The sequence below is a fragment of the Pygocentrus nattereri genome, chromosome 22, assembly GCF_015220715.1.
Source record: "Pygocentrus nattereri isolate fPygNat1 chromosome 22, fPygNat1.pri, whole genome shotgun sequence".
In the NCBI taxonomy this organism is placed as follows: domain Eukaryota; kingdom Metazoa; phylum Chordata; class Actinopteri; order Characiformes; family Serrasalmidae; genus Pygocentrus; species Pygocentrus nattereri.
The window spans coordinates 24,485,150-24,500,909 of NC_051232.1; the positions used below are offsets into that span (position 1 = coordinate 24,485,150).

The window sequence follows — 15,760 nt, forward strand, 5'->3', positions numbered from 1 at the left end:
CTTTATTTAAAAAAGCTTCTGTTTAAAACCTTATATTTCTGAAGCTATTATTTTATGGGAGAAGGATACAAAAGACCTTAACATAATTACAATAGTGTTTTATTCCAAGTCAGCGCAGACCATTTCTGTTAGTTCGTTTGACATGAAAGGTTGAAATAATAGAGCAGCTAGAGCTTTTTTTTGACGTGACAACTGTGATACACAGAACTTTCACTGTGTCCTTTTAACATGATATTGGGCACAACAATCATTATTTATGCAAAAAGCTGAAAAAGATGCTGTTTCACTGCAAATAGTGCCCCCTTGTGGGGAACCTTCAGCCTGCCCAATGTGATTGAGGGTGTGTGAGTTACAAGGCCAGTGCTCAGCATCTAAACACAACACATATTGTAAGATTGTCACAAGCTAATCACATTCATACTCAGCTACAACTGACCAAAATGAGTTCTAATACCCAGACGTCACAAATCTGATGGTCTAGACAGTTTAATCATAGTATAAAATGTTTGTCCCTTTTTAAGGAACAATGTATTTCAGAACTACTCTCCCACTTTGAAAGATCTTTTACATTTTGACCACAGGGGGCGCCTGTACTAATTGTCTTCCACAATTACACATGTTACAGGGGTCTTGGCTCATATTCACACTGTTAACCTAAGAATGCGGTTCAGTCTGTCTCCAATGGGCCTTCCGTGGTGAAGAAGGCTGGCCTGCGGGTGGAGAGAGAGAGTGTGTGTGGTAAGTGAGAGATACGGGTGCAGTAGGCTTTGTGCCTTGCAGTATGTTAGTAAAGGCTGAGCAGTCCAATAGTTTGCCTCCTCTCAGATGATGTAACCCGGCAGAAACCTCCGCTGTTTCCTTCTGTTTTTCCACAATCTGCTTACGCTCTCCATGCAGCGATCAGCTGTGTTGACAGTTATTGTGTAGAGATTCAGAGCTGGGCAGAGAGCCTCAGAGCTCTGCTTCTTAAACTCCCTGCTCTAACACACCTGCTTCTACTCACTGGGCATTTCTCAGGCCTCACAAACTGAAGCGGGCACGTTAGTGTGGAGAAAACAATATAAACTCGCTGGCCGCTTTATAACACCCTGTAGCTACACCTTTCTGGAGTACGGTCAGAGGCTGTAGCATCTGTAGGTGCACAGTTTGTGTTGGCCATCCTCTAGGTCTTCATCAGTGGTCAGATTGTGACCACAGAGCTGCTCTTAGGTGAATATATTTGGGTGGCTGACCACTCTCAAGGTATAGTTAATGTGTTAAGGTATATAGTTAATAGTTAAGGTAAGCAGACCTCATAAAGTGGTCAGTGGAGCTGTCCACTCCAATTGCTAATCATTTATAGGGTCCTTTTTTGGCTAAGATTCTAATGGTCATTTATTTATTGCTTCTTTTTTGTATTTAAAACATGTCAATAGAGTATGAAGGGTTAAGTAAATGATATAGTAACAGAACAACATCCTGTTACAAAGCACAATATTACACAGTATCGTATTGCATCATTGTATTGTGACTGGCTTGTTAGCACATTGCTAATGTGTTTGTTTAGTGTTAGTCGTGGCTGGAGGTTAGGGAACCAGCCTTGTGACCAGAAGGTTGCTGGTTCAGTCCCCAGAGCTGCCAGTACATAACTGAGGTGCCCTTGATCAAGGCACCTAACCCACCTAACTGCTCCCCGGGCGCTGTGGATAGGGCTGCCCACTGCTCTAGGCAAGTGTGCTCTCTGCCCCCTAGTGTGTGTGCATTCACTAGTGTGTATGTGGTGTTTCACTGCATAGATGGGTTAAATGCTGAGGTGAAGTTTCCCCATTGTGAGACTAATAAGGGTCTCTTAATCTAATCTTAATCTAGTTTGGGACAGTATAATGGACTTGTATTTTTACAATGTTTAGTGCTTTAAACATTGGGAGTCCTGGTTCCTAGCACCAAGCTTAATACAGAATCCAACAGAGTAGGATTTTTGTAATAAAATTCCCAATATTTGAGAGTATCTCATACATTCTAGTCTCAGATCAGCGTCTTTATGCTGTAAAGCTGTGATCTCATAGTGCTACTATGGGATTCAGGGCCGAATCAGCCTTTCCTGTATATGGGGGCTGACCTGTGGTCAGTTTTCTGTTTTTAACAGTCCAGTGAGTGTGGTTATTTGAGCAGGTTTAGATCATTTCAAACCACCAGCACTGTATGAATGGCACTGCAAAGCAGCATGACGTGTTGTGCGTGATGAGGGATGTTTCGGGCGTATGGGCCGTTTGTGATGAATGGCCGGCCTGAAGGGTTCATGTGGATCATAACTCAGTGCGTGTGCTGATCCAGGAGCTTTGCCTGTCATATTCATAATCAATCTAATTACATGAACGTGGCTAGGAGTTACTAGGTCAGCATGCTTATGGGTAATTCTGAATCCCTACTTCGAGATCCAGGAGGCTTATTTGTGTGTCACATTATGAATGAACATGAATTTGAACATTTGCAGCACCTTCTAGTGCACAGTGTGCAAGGACTGTCTCCTGTGGGACTGTGATTCGATTCACTCATCTCAGTTTGATTTCAGGAAACCGTTCCGTGTCATGAAAGCTCACATTTCAAAATGAAAAAAAAAAAAAATCAATTGCGTTTATTTTGGTACAGTTCAGAATATTTTTTTCAAATATACAGTGAATACACCAAAGTGAGGCTGGTTTTGTTAAATGTTTGGTTTTTTTCTTCTGAAAAATCCCCCTCAAATTTTATATTGACTGCAAAAAATAGCTCATAAATTATTGAATGTTTTTGTAATTGATTTGAATCAATTCTCTCATTCCAAAATTCCAATTTATCAACTTTAGATCAATGTGCCATCAGGCAGCAGTGCGTTCTACACCACTAACAGCTCAATAAAGCACTGATGTATTGTTTGTCATCATATTTGGAAGAGAGAGAGAGAGAGAGAGAGAGAGAGAGAGAGAGCATGAAAGAGGAGGCTGAAAGAGAAAGAAAGAGAAGAAAAAAAGAAAAACTTGGAGAAAGAGTGCCAAAAATAGAGAGGCAGAAAGAGAAATAGAGAAAAAAGCATGGAAGAGGAGGAGAAAGAGAAGTGGTGGGAGTGAAAGAGAGCAAAATAAGATAGACGCGTAAAGGAAGAAACAACAAGAGAAAAGACAGTGAGAAAGAAAGAGAGAGATTCACTTGTCACTGTTCAATTAAAACGGAAGGTTTTTGATGGATTTTACACACCAATAAAAGTTAAAGGTTTAATTTGTTGTGTGTGTGTGTGTGTGTGTGTGTGGGTGTGGGTGTGTAGAGAAGATCAGATGGAGCTCATTAGCAGAGAATCAGGTTCACAGTTGGAGACGATGCTGGATTTGTCTGAACACTCGACAAACATCAGGAAGACGTGTGGCGAGCGTTGTGTTGTGTTTTCTGTGTGTGTGACTGAGATTTTGTCACACTGGAGTGTGTGTGTGTGCGGTGCGCGTGTATGTTTTTTAATTATTTGAGCTTCAGAAGAATTAATTATCATGAAACGGTCCACTTAGAGTAGCTGAGGGGTCTCATTACTCCAAACTGTAATTAAATTCAACCTTTTTATGTTCAGAAAACCTTTTGGAGTGCAGACAGAGAGAGAGAGTAAGAGAGAGAGAGAGAGAGTTGGGGGGTTACGTGTGAGAGAGAGTGAAGGAAAGAGCTGATGAGTATGTTGATGCTGTCATGGTAAAAGCCTCACATCACTGAGATGGTCACTTTGTAGGAGAAGCTATAAAGATCTTAACCTTTATATAGGTTAAAGAAATGTGATTATATTCCAGGTCATTTCTATCAGCACATTTGTCGTTGAAAGTTCACTCAATCTGAAGAGCATCTGGCATTTTCAAATGGTAAAAGAAAAAGAAAAAAAGAAAAATTCTGCAATTAGAAAGCAGTAGGTTGGTTAACAGCAGGGGAAGTAGAAAAATCACTTGGACTGAAGTCCGTGTAGGCCTGTAGGAAGACATTTGAAAACATGGCTTGTTACTCAGAAATTGGTGGCTTTTTTACTGGATGAGTAACAGAGGCTGCCTCTTCAGATGAGCTAACTCTGACACTTCAGCCAAACGTTACAACACTACATGCTGCTGAGGACTTGTCCTCTGCACAAGGCCATTTTTTCCTTAGTGGGCGATGTGCCTACATCTCAGTTTGTCAGAGAATGTCTTCCTCGCTGTTCCTGGACTGAGCTAACAGCTAGAGTAGTTAACTTAGTAAGCCATACAGCTGCACCATCTCTGTCTTAATGCTGTTTTTTGCTGAATGGTTGGCCTGTATTTTCTTCTTCCCATAATGGATCGTGACCAAAACCTGCATAGTAATGTCAGTTTTTCTTCACTGTACACTGATCAGCCATAACTTCAAAACATCTCCTTGTATCTACACTTACTGCTCACTCAATCAGCTCCACTTACCACACAGGTGCATAATGTAGCTGTACAATCACAGACTATAGTCCATCTGTTTCTCTGATACTTTGTTACCCTGTTCATCAGTGGTCAGCACCCTCGCACGACCACCACGGATCAGGTATTATTTGGGTGGTGGTGTGTTATTTTGTGTTGTGCTGGTACGAGTGGATCAGACACTGCGGGGCCACTAGAGTTTTTAAACTCTGTGTCCACTCACTGTCCACTCTGTTAGACTCTCCTATGTTTTTAGTCCACCTTGTTGTCAGAGACAGAGAAACATCTGTTGCTGCACAGTTTTTGTTGGTCATCCTCAAGTCCTTCATCGGTGGTCACGGGATGCTGTTGGCTGGGTATTTTTGGTTAGTGGACTATTCTATGAGTCCATTCATCAGTAAATAGCCACATAAAATGATGATATGAAGAGCAGCTGGCATCTTCAAATAGTGATAAAAGAAAAATAATGAAACATGCGCAACGGACCTGATATCTTTGAAATGGTAATGTTTATATGAGAAAGAAACGTTGCATTTGGATGAGAAGGAAAACTTGCATGTTAATGGAAGGAGTAATTTGGAGCCCATCGGTTGGTCCATTCATGACGAAGTGTTCGCACAGCTGATGTTTTCATATGGTGTAAATAAGTGAATAAAAACTGAGAAAATGTTTTTGCACGACAGTGATATGAATGTGAAATCGGACAGGCACAGCATGTGCGGCAACATCCTGCGAGCGGCTGAAAGAACAAAGAGAGAAAGAGAAGGATAGAATGGTTTGGGGGTAGGAGAGAAGGAGGGAATGAGAGAAGAAAGAGCGGCCATCAGCATGCTAATGGCGCTAGAACGGGCTGTTTAGCATTGAGCGCTAATGCTATTGAGCGCCGGGCGCTCTCTCAGACTCTAAATCAGCCTCTTAAACTCTCATCTGGCCCTCATACATTCATAATCTCTCTCTCTCACACACACACAGGTATGACGACGTACACATCTTCAACAGCATCACACACACAGCACCCAATGTAGCTTACACACAACACACACACATACACACGCATGCATGCTAGCTGAGAGATGAATGGGGGGATGCTGGAGAACAGGTCTAATAATGGCTGTGTTAGTGCTGGATGGGGAATAGGCTGTCAGGCTTAGACTGATGGGGCCTTTGAGGGTAGGACAGCACCAACCAACAAGGACACCATTATGTCCAGCAAGCCAGAGTCGTCGTCGTCATCATCATCATCATAATCTTCTGGCCTCTGTCGACACCATTGATTGGATCCTTAGATGTATAGATTTATTATTGTTTGGCTATACATCCCTTTCATATTACATGTAATACTTTATATTGAATTTCCATTGCATCTCCATTTTTTTCTATATATTTGTACATGATTTGAAATCAAGTCTTCTAAATATAAATAGGCAGTCCTCTACAGAGAAATGTGGGATTATTTATTTATTTGCTTAACATATTTGGAACAAAAAGATCTAAAATGTGCTATAACTTTTGCACAGGTCTCTTATTTCTACTTAGAAAATCATCAGTTTAGAGTTTAGAGTCTGCATTTTCAACCTTGTTTTCTCCTCTGCTGCTTACAAACGCATATGTAGTGTGATCTAGCAGGGTTGTCGTCTTTGTGGTCGTCCTCCTCCTCAGTGTCTCCACGACTATAATCACAATTATTTTCCAGACCATCCTCGTCGCTGTACATCTCTGTACGCTGCAGAGTGCAAGTGTGGCCATATTTGTGTTTAAGACATTGTGACCTCTGGTTCCCAGTCAGTAGGTTTCTCTACAATGATCGTGTCAAACCACTCAATCAGTATTGAAACAACCACTGAAGTTATGCTGAAATTTTGAAAAATTGGTTGAATTGCCCTTGCTTTTAGGACCGTACAGCTTGCTTTGATTTCACTGCTGCCAGGCCTTTGGCCTCACCCACACAACACGATTTTGAATATTGCAGTTTCTCATAATGCTAAACATTCCCTCTGCACAGCCCACATGCAGTGCATGGGCTGTATATCACATCACTAAGTGCTGGAGAATGGAATTGATATTGTTTTTCCATCTCAGTAAATTGGGCTCTTCTGATTTGCACGTCACTGATACTTGATGATCCTTCTTTTTTGATAGAAAATTGTATATTTTTACCACATACTGCTTGAAGGTCAAGGTCAAGAAGAGTTATTCATTAACTTCTTCTACAGTCTTTTAACAGATGTAAAGTCAGTAGAATATGGCATGTATGAACCCATACACTAAAAGCAGGATGTGAAGGAAATGATTAGCTATTAATGGAATTAATACACAGCCAGAGAGGCTAATGATTTAGCTGTTTGAGTGGAGATATGGCTGGCTGCCCTTTGCACTGTGAGCATATGGCTTGGCTAACATATGCAATGCTAACACATGGCTAGGCTAACCCCAGTCTTGCGGTTTGGTATGCTCTGCTGTGTATGAGCACATGCTGGGTGCATTCGCTAACATTCTGAATGCAGGAAAAGTTCAGTTGGCCGCCTTCCATCTGAAAGATTTCAGGTTTTCATGCTTTGAAGAGAAAACAAGTGAAATAGCAACAAACCCATCCATGCTCCACCCACAAATGTGAGCTAACAGAGCGACTGTTGCTTCATGGGTTTTTAGCAAAATCCCCTGCAAGAGAATTTAGAGACGGTACTTAACACCGAAACAATTAAGTTTCCAGTTAAAAATGCTGCTACTAAGCAACATTACTTACAAACTGCATACAGTTTGAAATCTTTCTCTGTTTCTGACTGCAGAATGTCAAATTTTAACTCTCAAAAATGACGTATTTCCTCACACTGTTGACTTGAAATAATGAATTAATGAATTATGAATCATTTAAGACTGCATTGAAATAATGACCTATGTCCTGAAATAATGACTTTCTATGTAAATCTTAATGTATCAAAATGCTAACTAGTTTTCTCATCTTTGACCTTTGACATAATTCAAAATAGTGACTTATTTTCTTGAATTAATATATTTTCTCAAGATTTTGACTTACTATGTCACAATAATTACTTTGTCATACAGTAATGACCTGTTGTCTCTCAATTTTGACTTCGTATCAACACGGCTTTCTATTCTGAAATAGTAACTTGTTTTCTTGAAATATAACTTTTCTCAAAATGCTGATGTACTATGTTAACATATTTGATTTTCTTTGTCAAAAATGGCTTGTTATCTCAACATACTTTCACCAAAACATTACTTATTACATCAAATTAGTTACCCAATGTCTGAAGATTATTATGAAATAATAATTATTACTCATAAAATCTCTGAATTTTTACCCTCTATTTGAGGTTATGCAATAAGGACTTATTGAAATGATATTAGTTTGTCAAAATGCCAAACTGACCACAAATAACTACACATTCCCTTAGAGCCTAAATATTCATTATTTTGACAGGTCAGAATTTAATTGTAATAACTCAAAAAGCAGAATTCATTCATTGAAATAATTTCTCATAGGAATCTTTTAAAGCATTCTGTAAAATTTGTCCAACAGTTTCTACTAAAGAATGCATTTGTGAGCAGAGCAGTTAGTGATAACGTTTTTTTGCATTCAGTTTTAGCAGGTAGATTATTTGAAAAGTTTTGAAAGATTAGGTTATGGAAACTGCAAAATAAAAGAAAATATGTACGCAATTTCTAACAAGCCTTGAAATTCTTGATGGAGAAATACCAAGCACAGTTTTTTGATGTAAAGCCGTACAGCAGTGCTTTTTCAGGAGATGGCATTGTTAGTCATTTGTTTTGCTAAGTCAAATGAATGGCATCATAAACACGCATTGACATTTCATCACGTTTCTCTTTGCTGAGTCTGAAAGAATTGGTCATTAATGCTGTTTTCCTGTCTTATGTTTTTTTTTCTGCAGGATATTGAAGAGAGAGAACGTCTTCCTGACCTTGAGGGGCTCAAGGTTTACCCACCTGTAACACTGTAGGAGAACACAGACCTGCACATTGTCAGGTAAGGGGCTGTGCCAGATCTTTATTACAGCTATCCATGGTCCACAGGCCACAAGCCCAGCCCCCTCTCTCAACCTGGGTTACACTGAGTGATCAGTGTCCAATTAATTTGTCAGAGTGTTTTTTTTTTCTTCTGTTTTTTTCTCCTGCTGAGATCATACCTTCTCACTTTAACACATGCTGAAGTTTAATCTCCTCATGAATATGCATGAGATCCAGATTAAACGTGCGTGTCGTCTCTGTTCGCTGTTCAGACGAGAAGCGTTTATTGGGATGATTTTGCTTGTTCCTTGTCAACGATATGAAGTTTATGGAAATTTACGCCGATAGGTGCTCATCAGCATATGCAAATCGGGAGGATGTTGCTGTAAGCCTGTCAGCCCCCTCTTCCCTGTGGCCCCCCCCCAACTCTGTGTTTTTCGCTTGGTAACCACGACGACATGCGTTTTCACTAGGTAACCACGCGAGGCGCATGTTTTCATTTTCCTCCTTCATGCAAATGATGTTTCAGCGCAGCCATGCAAAGGAGCAGCTGCTTCTCTCTCTCTCTCTCTCTTTCTCTCTCTCTCTCTCTCTCAAACACACACACACACATCTTTTTCTCGACTTCTCTCTCTCTCTTTCTTTCTCCTTTCTAATATTTCCCTCCTCCTCCCTCTCACCTTTCTCTTTCCCACTTTCTCTATCCTCTCTTTTTTCTTCTCTCTACCTCTTTTTCTTTCTCTATACTCTGTACTCTCTCTTTCTTTTTCCTTTATCTATGCTCTCTCTCCTCCCCTCTTTATTCTTTCTCTATCCTATCATTATCATTTACTTACTCTCTCTCTCTCTCTCGTTCTCTCTCTACACCCCCTCTCTCAAACTTTGTCTTTCTTTCTTGTTCTCTCAATCTCTGTCTCTCTACTCCCCCGCTCTTTTTCGATTCCCTCTGTCTCATGTGCACTCTCTCTCTTTCTCTCTCTCTCTCTCTGTCTCTCTACTCCCTCGCTCTGCCTCTTTCTCTTCCTCATTTGTCATTGTATTGTCTTTTCTTGTGCCTTCCTCTAATTTCTTTTCACGCCAGCAACAACAGCTGAGCAAATTCAATTCAGTCTTCTCATCTCATCTCATCTCCTCTCCTCTTCTCTCGTCTTCTCTTCCCTCCTCTTCTCCTCAGCCTCTTGAGTCACATTTCCCCTTATTCAGCATTGACTTCAACACTTCAGAAGCACAGTCAGAGCAACAGCAGTTGTAGGAGAATACACGATATCACGAGAAACGAAATCTGAAAGATTGTAATGTTTTATAGGTGTAAAGGGATAAATTGTTAACATCTGTAAATGTTCAGTTCCAAATAGTATCTATTAGTCTATTCATCATGAAATGTTCTTACAGTTGGACAGCTGGAGGGTAAATAAATAAATTATGCTGACCATATAGGTCACTTTCACTGAGACTTAGACTGTTGATTTGGAGAGAAGGAAAACAAAGACACTTGTTTTTGCTGGGATTGGCAATCATGGAGTTTGAATAAAGCAGTATGACACAGCACACCAGCATGCATTGGTACTGGTACTGTACACACCCTGTCTGTTTTGTTTATTACTTTTCACATTTTTATTGAAGCAAGTGGAGAAATTCACACTACATACATGCAAACTCATCGCCTCATTGCTGATGTGCTGAAATCAGCTAACATTAATAAAGAAGATTGATGTGGAACAGCAGAATGATGCTCGTAAGTGGGCTCATTATTACTCTTCAGTGGTTGTTCTTAAAGGAAAATATAGAACAGAGTCTTTTTTTGAGTGTTTAGTGACAGATATGACTCTGTTTAATAACAGAATAAATAGCTACAGAACCCAGCAGAAAGAAGCATTTAGAAACCAAGTAGTCCAGAAATCCATATTTCCCAGGCTAGTAGCTCATACAAATGACACTGTAAGAGTGAGGAAGCAGAATCATTGTGTTTGGAGATGTTTTGTAGTGCTTGTATGTTTTGTAGTCTCTTATTCTCATTGATGGGTTGAAGGCTGTTCAGGGAAACGGAGACTGTGTGCGCATTCTGTCTCTCATGCTACGTGCCATCTCCGTGTCTCTATAAAGAAGACTCCCTCACAAATCAAGCAGCCAATTAGTGGTGAAAGGTGTCAAATTAATTTCGGTCTGAGCACTATATTCACCCTGAAAGTCGGTAACGCGGCATGACGTGGAATTAAGACTTTCATTTGATGCTTCTCCTCAGCCTATAGCACAGCCTCACTTCACGTTAGCGCTAATCGCTGCGAAGAGACGAGACGGTGGCAGACGCAGGGCCTGATCGAGACCAACACACACAAATGCATGCGCACACACTCCCCCTCTGGCTTCGTATATTCATAAAACCAGTAAGTCTCTGTCAGTGCACTCCATGATCTGCCAGCTTTGGTCCTCAGCCCAGTGAGTTTATTCCATTACAGCACATCACACTGGGTTTGTCTGTGTGTGTGTGTGTGTGTGTGTGTGTGTGTGTGTGGGGGGGGGGGGGGGGGGGGGGGTGTGTGTGTGTGTGTGCTTGTAAAAATGCAGTCAGTCTGAAAGTTCAGATTTTGTAATGTTGAAGCGGACAATAAACAGTTCCTGTAATACATTAAAATAATTTTCAATAAAGTATTTGCCTTTTTTTTTTTTTTAGAAAAAAATGTTTGGCCAATTTTCAAATGTAGACATGCAAATAAGTTATTGTTTTCATTATTCCACTTTTGTGTAAATAGTTCCTCCAGTCACTTTAGTGCATTTTCAAACATAATGCTAAATTGTAATTGTAATTGTATTCAATCAAATCATGGTGAATTTTTTCTTGGAAATTATTTCATTAATCAATAAATCTTGTGTCAACTTGAACTTGCATTTTGTGACGCATTCAAATCTGTCCTAAAGAATCCAACTGAATCACTTACCAAATCATTTGCTTAAGAAGCAGAACGAATTGTAGAATTATAGATTTTATGATGAATTGACTCTGTTTCTGAAGAATCAAGCTGAGTCATTTACCTTTTACATTTTATGATGCATCGAATCATTTGCTAAAAAATCTGACTGACTTATAGTTAAAGTTTAGGTTTCATGGTGCAATGATTTTTTTAAGAATTGTAGCTGAATCAGGTTGAAATTTTAGATTTCATGATCCATTGGCTTTTTTGCTAAAGAGTTGTTCTTTATTCAAGTTGACAAGATTTCATGACACATTGGAATCATTCCTAGATTTCATGATGTACTCATTTTCTGAAGAATCGAATCAAAGCATTGTTAAATCTTAGATTTCAGACTACACTGAACTGTCAAGTCGTTATTAAATGTGAGATTTCATGATGCATTGAATTGCTTACCAAAGAATTCAACTGAATCTTTAAATTCCATTATGAATTAAATCTTTTGCCATAGATTCAAATTGAATTTGGTTAAATTTTTGATTTTGTGATGCATTGGTTCATTTTGTAAAGAATGGGCCTGAGACCTCCACCCGTAGCATGTGTGTGTGTGTGTGACCCTGTGGCGCAGTGAAAGTGATGCAAATTGAAATGTTTTGACTGAAAGCGAGAAGCTACGTGTCTGTGATCTGAAACTGTTTACCTTTTGGCTCGAGTTAGCGCTTTGTTTAACAAAATGCTGCTTTGATTGCAGCGCTGCTGTTTTCTGTTCTGCAGTGACTGAAACACTCAGAGTCAACACACTCTTCAGCCTCATAGGTGCGTTCCCAAATGTTTATGCATGCTCTCATTTGCATGGCCATTTGCATATTCATATTATTCTGATTTGCAGGGCGGACTTGCTTGTATTTCGGTCCATTTCATTGAAAGTGAATGTTCGTGGAAAATGTCTAAGTGTGCGTGTGTGTGTATGTGTGTGCATGTGTGTGTGCTGACCATTTAGAAACCTTCACCCTGAGGCCCTCCCACATGCCAGATCTGCTAGCTGTGCAGATTCAGCTTTCTCCAGTAGCTGTGCTGAGCTGTGATGCTGTCAGTTCTGTCAGTTTCTCCCTCAGTCACTCTGACTTTCATGCCATGTTCATAGTCTTTACACCCACCCATCCATCCCCCACGTGCTTACCCAGTCCCTTCACACTCACCCCATGTAGATTAGAAGTAATAAAAATAAATTGGTGTTAAGAAAATTGTGCTTATATTTACATTCACATCTGAACTTTGAATCAGCATCATCACAATCATAATGATGAAAAAATGTGCTATAATTCTTTCAAAGAGCACATTTTATGCCCCCACCCCAAAAAAATGCATCAATGCTTAAATTGATGATAATACTACTACTACTACTAATAATAATAATAATAATGGAAGGATACAAGATAAGGATAGTATGGAAATAAAATGACAAACTGCAGGCCTGTGGCAGTAACACAGTCCTCTTATTCAATTAACAGTCAGTGGATAAAACATTTTCTTGGAGGTTGGTAGTATTTCTTTCTTTCTCACTATTGTCTAGTTTTTTAATATTTAATCAGTTTCCATAAAACGTCTTCCAGTAATTTTGAGACGGTTCCTAACGCTGGAGTGGACGCAGGAGCAAACACAGTGATAGCGTGCGAGTTGCAGCTTAATCCTTGTCAAATAAGACATAATAACGTGGTTACAGCACATTGTTGTGGTTAATTGTAAGTAACGGAGTAAGAAAGAAAAGAGCTGTGAATGTCACACTCTACCCTCTGAGGCTGTGACACATGAGTGTTTTTTTTCCCCCCGAGACCTGAATCGTGTAATTGATTCTAATAAGATGAAGTAAAGCAATTCTTAGTGGTCAAAATAAAAATTTCAGACCAAATCCGAGTGAAGCTATTGTCTGTATTCTTCTATTTTATTAATAGATCCTATGGTCATACTTGACAACGTACAGTGAAATCTGAGATTTCATGATGCTCTGAAACACAAAAGAATCACCATGTAATTGAGTCATTGTGAGGTCAGAGAGTGTGTGTGTGTGTGTGTGTGTGTGTGTGTGTGTGTGTGTGTGTGTGTGAGCAGGCAGCTCCCACATCCAGCTGTGGTGAGCGTTGTCTGATGTGTTATTCTGCTGCAGTGTCCTTCAGAAGCTTATAGGAAGGGAATATTGCAGTAAGAGCCCGCCTCCCCCAGAAATCTGATTGTTAGACAAAGATGTTCTCCAGTGTCAATGAAAATGTTAGAAAAGGGAAGGTCCTCATGTGTGAAGACTCTTGTTTTCCTGCATTCTCTTCACTTTGGCCCACCTTAAATAAAACATTATCTAAGAAGAGCTTTGTAAGTGTCTTTAATCATACATTTTCAGCAGACATTACCACAGTTGGAACTGTTTACACGCTGACCACCATGCAAAAGACACAGAAAGACACTCCTATAGGCTACTTATCTAGCTACTGAGTTGTAGTAGTTGACCATAGTGAAGGAATTAAATGCTGTGACAAAGCGACAAAAACACTGCAGTCCTTCTCACTGAACATCTACTGCTAGTGCTGTCAAAGGTGGGCTTCTGGTTAGTTGACATTTACCCCCTGGGGTCTGTTCTAAAGGTGCGGTTAGACTGAATGCAGTGTAAAATTTACCTGGCGAAAAAGCAGATTCACTCAAATGGGGTTCAGCAAGAAAGTGAAAAGGGAATTTGCTTCCTTGCACTGCGTCAGGGGAGATCTACCACCCTGGAAAGTTTAGACCTAACACACCTGGCTGTAATGTGCAGATGCTCCTGGAGGCCTTTATTACCTGGTGTGTTAGATTAGCATTGGAGGATATATATATATATATATATATATATCTCAACCAAATAAAAAAAACCAAGCCAAACTGCATGTCTCTTCCAAGACCACCTCACAAACAGTTTTTTAAGTGAACTCTTAGTGTGTGGGTTTGTTTGTTTATTTGTTTTTTAAATGTTTGCTCCACCTTAGTGAAGAAAAAAGCGAGAGAGCAATGTGGTTTGATCATGGCTTTATGGTAAGTAGTGCTAGCCTGTTAAATAGAAGAGGTAAACAGCCTTTTAATATTCAGAAAAGGTATTAGGTATAATGCAGTTGGTGATCAATGTCTTATTACCTTAAGGCTTGCTAGCTGCCCCAAATCCACCCGCAACCCCCCACCCTACGTGCAAATCCTCTCTGTATGAGTTTTTGTGTTTCCAGCTGTTGTGCTGTCTGCTGTTGATGGAATAATGGTGAACTGAAAGTCATATAGAGTCCTTTCTCTCTCAATCTCTTGCTCCCTTCCTCTCTCTCTCTCACTGTCTCTCTCTCTCACACACACACACACACACACACACATTTGGAGTGAGTGCAGTAAAACCAACGATGATGGAATTTTCAGTCTGTTAATGAGAGACTGAATTAAATAACTTAACCCAGCTTTCTAAATTCCCTGGTTCAGTCTATGCAATTCACATGCATTTATACAAATGCGCTTTGGGATGTTTTTTGAAATTATTGTTACTCAATTTTATCCAAATATATTTGGAGCCAATTCCACTTGCTAGTTACTTGATATCAAGGGATATCCCTCTATCAAGCTGGGAGGGTGAAGGCTAGCACGCCTTTCCTTTGAGAAACTTTAAGCACCACCACATCTTTATAAACTGCTGCTAACATGCTAACACCTCACCGGGCAGCTCAGCATGCTTGGAGGAGAACACTAACCACCAGTTCTGTTCCATCAGCTACCAGACACCCATACATTGGCCACCCAGAGAGGCCACTTGTGTTTTATGGCTGCGGCATTGCATGGGATCGAACTGACAATCTGTGTTTTGTTGTGGGAAATACATATCCTATTATTTCCTGTTCCTCAGGCCTCAGCCATCTTTAACAGGTTGGCCACAACCTGTCAGTTAGGCAAATTCCTCCTAAACACCCCTCATTTACTCCCACTAAATCCCCACCACTTACCCTATAATAACCACACCTTCTCACATGCATTCTCTCTCTTTCATTCCTCTTTGTTTCCGTCTTGTTATCATTCTTTCTGTCCTGTCACCCTTTGTGCCACTCTCTCTCTCTCTCTCTCTCTCTCTCTCACTCTGTCTCTCTCTTTATGCCACAGCTATGGGACACGCCCTGTATTATTATGGAGACTGAACCTGTGAACGTTGCTCTAATGGGAGAGAGTCTGTGCCTGTGTGAAGCATCAGGAGACTGTTTGACAGTGACTGATGGCTGTGGCCTGTGGCCAATCAAATCTTGTCAAAAGCCTGAGGACAACTGGGAGTCGTTTGACGGTGGATTTATGGTGTGTGTGTGTGTGTGTGTGTGTGTGGGAGAGAGAGAGAGAGAATCTTTGTATATCGACTGAAGTAGAGTGCCGCTGGAAATCCACTGGCTCCCCTTCATCGTCTGTGTTTACTGCCAG

The 15,760-nt window shown here is 40.3% G+C and overlaps 1 protein-coding gene across 17 annotated transcripts in view; it reads left to right on the forward strand.

The window, feature by feature from the left end:
• LOC108427443 (adhesion G protein-coupled receptor L3-like) overlaps positions 1-15,760 on the forward strand; it is a 444,945-nt gene that overhangs the window by 74,394 nt on the left and 354,791 nt on the right. For 16 of the 17 annotated variants that reach the window (XM_037533074.1, XM_017697583.2, XM_017697582.2 and 13 more), the window contains one exon: positions 8,321-8,415. The gene's annotated coding sequence lies outside the window, so the exon portion shown is untranslated. Of the gene's footprint in view, positions 1-8,320; positions 8,416-12,056; positions 12,122-15,760 lie in introns of all 17 variants that reach the window. The other variant, XM_037533073.1, reaches the window with a different exon arrangement.